The sequence below is a fragment of the Lissotriton vulgaris genome, chromosome 1_2 (assembly GCF_964263255.1).
Source record: "Lissotriton vulgaris chromosome 1_2, aLisVul1.2, whole genome shotgun sequence".
NCBI lineage: Eukaryota > Metazoa > Chordata > Amphibia > Caudata > Salamandridae > Lissotriton > Lissotriton vulgaris.
In genome coordinates, this window is record NC_141686.1 from 309,344,616 (window position 1) to 309,354,965 (window position 10,350).

Consider the following 10,350-nt stretch of genomic DNA (forward strand, 5'->3'; position numbering starts at 1 on the left):
TTCTTTCACTATAAGCAATTCTGTACTCCATGCGTATAGCAGTGCCTTCCTAGTGTGTTCTTGTGTTTTGAGTGACTGACACTTATTGCAGTATTATACCTCCACTTTTATCTTGTACGTTTATGTAACATGCACACTTGTCACCTTTTCCTCTTGTCACATATCGTTTGCTACCTCTTCTTGTATCTTGTTTGCTTTTGTTTCATGCGCAATTGTCACTTTATCCGCATGTAACGTAACGTTTGCTTTTGTAACATGCCCACTTGTGATTTTCTCCTCAAGTAACGTTACTGTTGTGAAGCGCTCTGACACCCTCGGTTAAAGTCTGCGCTATAGCAAAACACATGAATAAATAAATACAACATACATAGTGACCCTTGCACTGCTCTCCTTGACCTGCAGAGGGGGGCATTTGACCAGAGAAATGAAGTTGTACATTGCTGTTTCCAGCCCAGGCTGGCAAAAAGACCCTAAGTCTGTCTGTAGAAGCTACTAAATTTTGTGCGCCAATTTCTCTCACATTCCCCTGTTTTTTAATAGATTTTAAACTGATTAGAATCGGGTAATGATCGCTATATGGAACATCAACCACCTTGGCCTTTAATAGGAGATCTCCTAACATAGGGGATAGGAATACATAATCTATGGTGGTTGAGCACACTCGCCCTACATAGGTGGCCTGAGGTTCATCAGTACCCTTACTTTTTACCTCCTCCATGGCGTTAACTAGGTCGCGGGAGGTTAAATGGGCAAGTAGTTCCACGCCTCTTTTACAGCTAGGGGTTCTTGGATAGATATGGGCATTAAAATCACCCCCTATGCAGATACCATCATAGTTGCCATATTTGTGTCCCTCCACAATTTCATCTATAAAATCTAATAGTCTTATAAAATTAGGATTAGGATGGGTTACAAAATCATTGGCGGCACAACCCGCGACAGGCTCTCGGCAGGCAGGGCAGCAGGGACACACGCTCCCCCGATGGGTAGCTTGATTTATGGCGCCTCCGGGCGCGCGAGGTGACGTGGCGCCGCACAGCCCCCTGGGGATGGTAGTCTTCCACTCGGCGGCCGCTTCGGTGGAAATGCGGCGGCGGGAGGAGTACCGGTCGGTGGGACAGCGGGACAGCTCCTCTCTGGCGGCAGCAACCCGCGACAGGCTCTCGGCAGGCAGGGCAGCAGGGACACACGCTCCCCCGATGGAAAACTTGATTTATGGCGCCTCCGGGCGCGCGAGGTGATGTGGCGCCGCACAGCCCCCTGGGAATGGTAGTCCTCCACTCGGCGGCTGCTTCGTTGGAAATGCGGCGGCGGGAGGACTACCGGTCGGTGGGACAGCGGGACAGCTCCTCTCTGGCGGCACAACCCGTGACAGGCTCTCGGCAGGCAGGGCAGCAGGGACACACGCTCCCCCGATGGAAAGCTTGATTTATGGCGCCTCCGGGCGCGCGAGGTGACGTGGCGCCGCACAGCCCCCTGGGGATGGTAGTCCTCTACTCGGCGGCCGCTTCGTGGAAATGCGGCTGCGGGAGGACTACCGGTCGGTGGGACAGCGGGACAGCTCCTCTCTGGAGGCAACAACCCGCGACAGGCTCTGGGCAGGCAGGGCAGCAGGGACACACGCTCCCCCGATGGGTAGCTTGATTTATGGCGCCTCCGGGCGCGTGAGGTGACGTGGCGCCGCACAGCCCCCCTGGGGATGGTAGTCTTCCACTCGGCGGCCGCTTCGGTGGAAATGCGGCGGCGGGAGGAGTACCGGTCGGTGGGACAGCGGGACAGCTCCTCTCTGGCGGCAGCAACCCGCGACAGGCTCTCGGCAGGCAGGGCAGCAGGGACACACGCTCCCCCGATGGAAAACTTGATTTATGGCGCCTCCGGGCGCGCGAGGTGATGTGGCGCCGCACAGCCCCCTGGGGATGGTAGTCCCCATCCCCAGGAGGCAACAACCCGCGACAGGCTCTCGGCAGGCAGGGCAGCAGGGACACACGCTCCCCCGATGGAAAGCTTGATTTATGGCGCCTCCGGGCACGCGAGGTGATGTGGTGCCGCACAGCCCCCTGGGGATGGTAGTCCTCCACTCGGCGGCTGCTTCGGTGGAAATGCGGCAGCGGGAGGACTACCGGTCGGTGGGACAGCGGGACAGCTCCTCTCTGGCGGCACAACCCGCGACAGGCTCTCGGCAGGCAGGGCAGCAGGGACACACGCTCCCCCGATGGAAAGCTTGATTTATGGCGCCTCCGGGCGCGCGAGCTGGCGTGGCGCCGCACAGCCCCCTGGGGATGGTAGTCCTCCGCTCGGCGGCCGCTTCGGTGGAAACGCGGCGGCGGGAGGAGTACCGGTCGGTGGGACAGCGGGACAGCTCCTCTCTGGCGGCAACAACCCGCGACAGGCTCTCGGCAGGCAGAGCAGCAGGGACACACGCTCCCCCGATAGAAAGCTTGATTTATTGCGCCTCCGGGCGCGCGAGGTGATGTGGCGCCGCACAGCCCCCTGGGGATGGTAGTCCTCCACTCGGCGGCCGCTTCGGTGGAAATGCGGCGGCGGGAAAAGTACCGGTCGGTGGGACAGCGGGACAGCTCCTCTCTGGCGGCAACAACCCGCGACAGGCTCTCGGCAGGCATCCACACGCTTGACACTTAGGTTTGCTCAAAGTTTGGCATTCCGTGTGTCTCTCCACTTTGTAGCATGTCATCTTCGCTGTGTAGGAGCTGTGAAATACACAAACCAATGCAGTAGAATGACGAGAGAATCAGTGAATGTATTCTGTATTAAATGTTTCTCTTTGCTCGCTTCTCATTGGTTAAAAGCCTGGGACCATGTATTAATGTGGTGAATGCATGAAATGCATCGTCTAAAGTCCTATTTAAGAGTGTGATTTCTATATTTAAGGAGGAGACCCTTTCCTCCTCCTGTGAAGGTGAGTCTATGCTGGATTTTTGTTTTTTGCCTTCCCACCCTTTATTGAACACTTAAGGTTTGATGTTGCTAAATAATAGCTCAGCCTAGGCGTTGCTGTAACCATTTTATTTCGAGTAAATCATTAAACTGTATCCCCTTCTCTGTCGTTCTTTGAGGAGAACGCTTTCCTTTCTTTGTTCTCTGAATTTTAGGTCGCTACACCAGAGGCGAGCACCACAGTCCGGAACTGCACCGCTCCGGTCCAAACCGGAAGTTAGAGGCGGGTTAGCGCGCGGACACTGGCATCACAGCACAACATTGGAATCGAGAACTAGATGACGTCATCTGCGTGTGTATTCGGTCTCTCTCTCTCTATATATATGTTGAATCCTCAGTTCACTTCCTCGCAGCTCAAAGGTCTGTCCCCCTCTTTGTTCACTGAGTGCATTTATTTAGCTGTTGCCCTTGGCTGTAACGTAACTGGTGCAATGTAAAGCGCTCTGATACCCGATTCGGTTCGGGTCAAGTTCTCGCTATATAAAACTCTGCAAAAAAAAAAAAAGGTGTGTCCTTTCATGTTCTGGGGAGGATGACAGACTTGGAGGCTTCAGGTCAAGGAGATAAAGAGTCTTACACTTTGGGGGGGGGGGCATCTTCTTGGGAGGGGTCAGGGGGAGTGGCAGTCTTGGGGGGTTCAGGTCAAGGAGATAAAGAGTCTTACACTTTAGGGGGGGCATCTTCTTGGGAGGGGTCAGGGGGAGTGGCAGTCTTGGGGGCTTCAGGTCAAGGAGGTAAAGAGTCTTACACTTTGGGGGGGCATCTTCTTGGGAGGGGTCAGGGGGAGTGGCAGTTTGGGGGCTTCAGGTCAAGGAGATAAAGAGTCTTACACTTTGGGGGGGCATCTTCTTGGGAGGGGTCAGGGAGAGTGGCAGTCTTGGGGGGTTCAGGTCAAGGAGGTAAAGAGTCTTACACTTTGGGGGGGCATCTTCTTGGGAGGGGTCAGGGGGAGTGGCAGTCTTGGGGGGTTCAGGTCAAGGAGATAAAGAGTCTTACACTTTAGGGGGGGCATCTTCTTGGGAGGGGTCAGGGGGAGTGGCAGTCTTGGGGGCTTCAGGTCAAGGAGATAAAGAGTCTTGCACTTTGGGGGGGCATCTTCTTGGGAGGGGTCAGGGGGAGTGGCAGTCTTGGGGGCTTCAGGTCAAGGAGATAAAGAGTCTTACACTTTGGGGGGGGCATCTTCATGGGAGGGGTCAGGGGGAGTGGCAGTCTTGGGGGGTTCAGGTCAAGGAGATAAAGAGTCTTACACTTTGGGGGGGGGCATCTTCTTGGGAGGGGTCAGGGGGAGTCGCAGTCTTGGGGGGTTCAGGTCAAGGAGATAAAGAGTCTTACACTTTAGGGGGGCATCTTCTTGGGAGGGGTCAGGGGGAGTGGCAGTCTTGGGGGGTTCAGGTCAAGGAGATAAAGAGTCTTACACTTTGGGGGGGGCATCTTCTTGGGAGGGATCAGGGGGAGTGGCAGTCTTGGGGGGTTCAGGTCAAGGAGATAAAGAGTCTTACACTTTGGGGGGGGCATCTTCTTGGGAGGGGTCGGGGGAGTGGCAGTCTTGGGGGGTTCAGGTCAAGGAGATAAAGAGTCTTACACTTTAGGGGGGCATCTTCTTGGGAGGGGTCAGGGGGAGTGGCAGTCTTGGGGGGTTCAGGTCAAGGAGATAAAGAGTCTTACACTTTGGGGAGGCATCTTCTTGGGAGGGGTCAGGGGGAGTGGCAGTCTTGGGGGGTTCAGGTCAAGGAGATAAAGAGTCTTACACTTTGGGGGGGCATCTTCTTGGGAGGGGTCAGGGGGAGTGGCAGTCTTAGGGGGTTCAGGTCAAGGAGATAAAGAGTCTTACACTTTGGGGGGGGCATCTTCTTGGGAGGGGTCAGGGGGAGTGGCAGTCTTGGGGGGTTCAGGTCAAGTAGATAAAGAGTCTTACACTTTGGGGGGGGCATCTTCTTGGGAGGGGTCAGGGGGAGTGGCAGTCTTGGGGGGTTCAGGTCAAGGAGATAAAGAGTCCTACACTTTGGGGGGGCATCGTCTTGGGAGGGGTCAGGGGGAGTGGCAGTCTTGGGGGGTTCAGGTCAAGGAGATAAAGAGTCTTACACTTTGGGGGGGCATCTTCTTGGGAGGGGTTAGGGGGAGTGGCAGTCTTGGGGGGTTCAGGTCAAGGAGATAAAGAGTCTTACACTTTGGGGGGGCATCTTCTTGGGAGGGGTCAGGGGGAGTGGCAGTCTTGGGAGGTTCAGGTCAAGGAGATAAAGAGTCTTACACTTTAGGGGGGGCATCTTCTTGGGAGGGGTCAGGTGGAGTGGCAGTCTTGGGGGCTTCATGTCAAGGAGATAAAGAGTCTTACACTTTAGGGGGGGCATCTTCTTGGGAGGGGTCAGGGGGAGTGGCAGTCTTGGGGGCTTCATGTCAAGGAGATAAAGAGTCTTACACTTTGGGGGGCATCTTCTTGGGAGGGGTCAGGGGGAGTGGCAGTCTTTGGGGCTTCAGGTCAAGGAGATAAAGAGTCTTACACTTTGGGGGGCATCTTCTTGGGAGGGGTCAGGGGGAGTGGCAGTCTTGGGGGGTTCAGGTCAAGGAGATAAAGAGTCTTACACCTTGGGGGGGGCATCTTCTTGGGAGGGGTCAGGGGGAGTGGCAGTCTTGGGGGGTTCAGGTCAAGGAGATAAAGAGCCTTACACTTTAGGGGGGCATCTTCTTGGGAGGGGTCAGGGGGAGTGGCAGTCTTGGGGGGTTCAGGTCAAGGAGATAAAGAGTCTTACACTTTGGGGGGGCATCTTCTTGGGAGGGGTCAGGGGGAGTGGCAGTCTTGGGGCATTCAGGTTAAGGAGATAAAGAGTCTTACACTTTGGGGGGCATCTTCTTGGGAGGGGTCAAGGGAAGTGGCAGTCTTGGGGGGTTCAGGTCAAGGAGATAAAGAGTCTTACACTTTGGGGGGGGCATCTTCTTGGGAGGGGTCAGGGGGAGTGGCAGTCTTGGGGGGTTCAGGTCAAGGAGATAAAGAGTCTTACACTTTGGGGGGGCATCTTCTTGGGAGGGGTCAGGGGGAGTGGCAGTCTTGCGGGCACCAGGGCAAGGAGATAAAGAGTCATACACTTTTTGGGGGGGGCATCTTCTTGGGAGGGGTCAGGGGGAGTGGCAGTCTTGGGGGCTTCAGGTCAAGGAGATAAAGAGTCTTACACTTTGGGGGGGCATCTTCTTGGGAGGGGTCAGGGGGAGTGGCAGTCTTGGGGGGTTCAGGTCTTACACTTTAGGGGGGGCATCTTCTTGGGAGGGGTCAGGGGGAGTGGCAGTCTTGGGGGCTTCAGGTCAAGGAGATAAAGAGTCTTACACTTTGGGGGGGCATCTTCTTGGGAGGGGTCAGGGGGAGTGGCAGTCTTGGGGGCTTCAGGTCAAGGAGATAAAGAGTCTTACACTTTGGGGGGGCATCTTCTTGGGAGGGGTCAGGGGGAGTGGCAGTCTTAGGGGCTTCAGCTCAAGGAGATAAAGAGTCTTACACTTTGGGGGGGCATCTTCTTGGGAGGGGTCAGGGGGAGTGGCAGTCTTGGGGGGTTCAGGTCAAGGAGAGAAAGAGTCTTACACTTTGGGGGGGATCTTCTTGGGAGGGGTCAGGGGGAGTGGCAGTCTTGGGGGGTTCAGGTCAAGGAGATAAAGAGTCTTACACTTTGGGGGGGCATCTTCTTGGGAGGGGTCAGGGGGAGTGGCAGTCTTGGGGGCTTCAGGTCAAGGAGATAAAGAGCCTTACACTTTGGGGGGGCATCTTCTTGGGAGGGGTCAGGGGGAGTGGCAGTCTTGGGGGGTTCAGGTCAAGGAGATAAAGAGTCTTACACTTTGGGGGGGGCATCTTCTTGGGAGGGGTCAGGGGGAGTAGCAGTCTTGGGGGGTTCAGGTCAAGGAGATAAAGAGTCTTACACTTTGGGGGGCATCTTCTTGGAGGGGTCAGGGGGAGTGGCAGTCTTGGGGGGTTCAGGTCAAGGAGATAAAGAGTCTTACACTTTGGGGGGGGCATCTTCTTGGGAGGGGTCAGGGGGAGTGGCAGTCTTGGGGGGTTCAGGTCAAGGAGATAAAGAGTCTTACACTTTGGGGGGGCATCTTCTTGGGAGGGGTCAGGGGGAGTGGCAGTCTTGGGGGGTTCAGGTCAAGGAGATAAAGAGTATTACACTTTAGGGGGGGCATCTTCTTGGGAGGGGTCAGGGGGAGTGGCAGTCTTGGGGGGTTCAGGTCAAGGAGATAAAGAGTCTTACACTTTAGGGGGGGGCATCTTCTTGGGAGGGGTCAGGGGGGTGGCAGTCTTGGGGGGTTCAGGTCAAGGAGATAAAGAGTCTTACACTTTGGGGGGGCATCTTCTTGGGAGGGGTCAGGGGGGGTGGCAGTCTTGGGGGGTTCAGGTCAAGGAGATAAAGAGTCTTACACTTTGGGGGGGCATCTTCTTGGGAGGGGTCAGGGGGAGTGGCAGTCTTGGGGGGTTCAGGTCAAGGAGATAAAGAGTCTTACACTTTGGGGGGCATCTTCTTGGGAGGGGTCAGGGGGAGTGGCAGTCTTGGGGGGTTCAGGTCAAGGAGATAAAGAGTCTTACACTTTCGGGGGGGCATCTTCTTGGGAGGGATCAGGGGGAGTGGCAGTCTTGGGGGGTTCAGGTCAAGTAGATAAAGAGTCTTACACTTTGGGGGGGCATCTTCTTGGGAGGGGTCAGGGGGAGTGGCAGTCTTGGGGGGTTCAGGTCAAGGAGATAAAGAGTCTTACACTTTAGGGGGGGCATCTTCTTGGGAGGGGTCAGGGGGAGTGGCAGTCTTGGGGGGTTCAGGTCAAGGAGATAAAGAGTCTTACACTTTAGGGGGGGCATCTTCTTGGGAGGGGTCAGGGGGGGTGGCAGTCTTGGGGGGTTCAGGTCAAGGAGATAAAGAGTCTTACACTTTGGGGGGGGCATCTTCTTGGGAGGGGTCAGGGGGAGTGGCAGTCTTGGGGGGTTCAGGTCAAGGAGATAAAGAGTCTTACACTTTAGGGGGGGAATCTTCTTGGGAGGGGTCAGGGGGAGTGGCAGTCTTGGGGGGTTCAGGTCAAGGAGATAAAGAGTCTTACACTTTGGGGGGGATCTTCTTGGGAGGGGTCAGGGGGAGTGGCAGTCTTGGGGGGTTCAGGTCAAGGAGATAAAGAGTCTTACACTTTGGGGGGGCATCTTCTTGGGAGGGGTCAGGGGGAGTGGCAGTCTTGGGGGCTTCAGGTCAAGGAGATAAAGAGTCTTACACTTTGGGGGGGGGGCATCTTCTTGGGAGGGGTCAGGGGGAGTGGCAGTCTTAGGGGCTTCAGCTCAAGGAGATAAAGAGTCCTACACTTTGGGGGGCATCTTCTTGGGAGGGGTCAGGGGGAGTGGCAGTCTTGGGGGGTTCAGGTCAAGGAGAGAAAGAGTCTTACACTTTGGGGGGGATCTTCTTGGGAGGGGTCAGGGGGAGTGGCAGTCTTGGGGGGTTCAGGTCAAGGAGATAAAGAGTCTTACACTTTGGGGGGGCATCTTCTCAGGAGGGGTCAGGGGGAGTGGCAGTCTTGGGGGCTTCAGGTCAAGGAGATAAAGAGTCTTACACTTTAGGGGGGGCATCTTCTTGGGAGGGGTCAGGGGGGGTGGCAGTCTTGGGGGGTTCAGGTCAAGGAGATAAAGAGTCTTACACTTTGGGGGGGGCATCTTCTTGGGAGGGGTCAGGGGGAGTGGCAGTCTTGGGGGGTTCAGGTCAAGGAGATAAAGAGTCTTACACTTTAGGGGGGGCATCTTCTTGGGAGGGGTCAGGGGGAGTGGCAGTCTTGGGGGGTTCAGGTCAAGGAGATAAAGAGTCTTACACTTTGGGGGGGCATCTTCTTGGGAGGGGTCAGGGGGAGTGGCAGTCTTGGGGGGTTCAGGTCAAGGAGAGAAAGAGTCTTACACTTTGGGGGGGATCTTCTTGGGAGGGGTCAGGGGGAGTGGCAGTCTTGGGGGGTTCAGGTCAAGGAGATAAAGAGTCTTACACTTTGGGGGGGCATCTTCTTGGGAGGGGTCAGGGGGAGTGGCAGTCTTGGGGGCTTCAGGTCAAGGAGATAAAGAGTCTTACACTTTGGGGGGCATCTTCTTGGGAGGGGTCAGGGGGAGTGGCAGTCTTGGGGGGTTCAGGTCAAGGAGATAAATAGTCTTACACTTTGGGGGGGGCATCTTCTTGGGAGGGGTCAGGGGGAGTGGCAGTCTTGGGGGGTTCAGGTCAAGGAGATAAAGAGTCTTACACTTTGGGGGGGCATCTTCTTGGAAGGGGTCAGGGGGAGTGGCAGTCTTGGGGGCTTCAGGTCAAGGAGATAAAGAGCCTTACACTTTGGGGGGGCATCTTCTTGGGAGGGGTCAGGGGGAGTGGCAGTCTTGGGGGGTTCAGGTCAAGGAGATAAAGAGTCTTACACTTTGGGGGGGCATCTTCTTGGGAGGGGTCAGGGGGAGTGGCAGTCTTGGGGGGTTCAGGTCAAGGAGATAAAGAGTATTACACTTTAGGGGTGGGCATCTTCTTGGGAGGGGTCAGGGGGAGTGGCAGTCTTGGGGGGTTCAGGTCAAGGAGATAAAGAGTCTTACACTTTAGGGGGGGGGCATCTTCTTGGGAGGGGTCAGGGGGTGGCAGTCTTGGGGGGTTCAGGTCAAGGAGATAAAGAGTCTTACACTTTGGGGGGGCATCTTCTTGGGAGGGGTCAGGGGGAGTGGCAGTCTTGGGGGGTTCAGGTCAAGGAGATAAAGAGTCTTACACTTTAGGGGGGCATCTTCTTGGGAGGGGTCAGGGGGAGTGGCAGTCTTGGGGGGTTCAGGTCAAGGAGATAAAGAGTCTTACACTTTGGGGGGGCATCTTCTTGGGAGGGGTCAGGGGGAGTGGCAGTCTTGGGGGGTTCAGGTCAAGGAGATAAAGAGTCTTACACTTTGGGGGGCATCTTCTTGGGAGGGGTCAGGGGGAGTGGCAGTCTTGGGGGGTTCAGGTCAAGGAGATAAAGAGTCTTACACTTTGGGGGGCATCTTCTTGGGAGGGGTCAGGGGGAGTGGCAGTCTTGGGGGCTTCAGGTCAAGGAGATAAAGAGTCTTACACTTTGGGGGGCATCTTCTTGGGAGGGGTCAGGGGGAGTGGCAGTCTTGGGGGCTTCAGGTCAAGGAGATAAAGAGTCTTACACTTTGGGGGGGCATCTTCTTGGGAGGGGTCAGGGGGAGTGGCAGTCTTGGGGGCTTCAGGTCAAGGAGATAAAGAGTCTTACACTTTGGGGGGGCATCTTCTTGGGAGGGGTCAGGGGGAGTGGCAGTCTTGGGGGGTTCAGGTCAAGGAGATAAAGAGTCTTACATTTTGGGGGGGCATCTTCTTGGGAGGGGTCAGGGGGAGTGGCAATCTTGGGGGGTTCAGGTCAAGGAGAGAAAGAGTATTACACTTT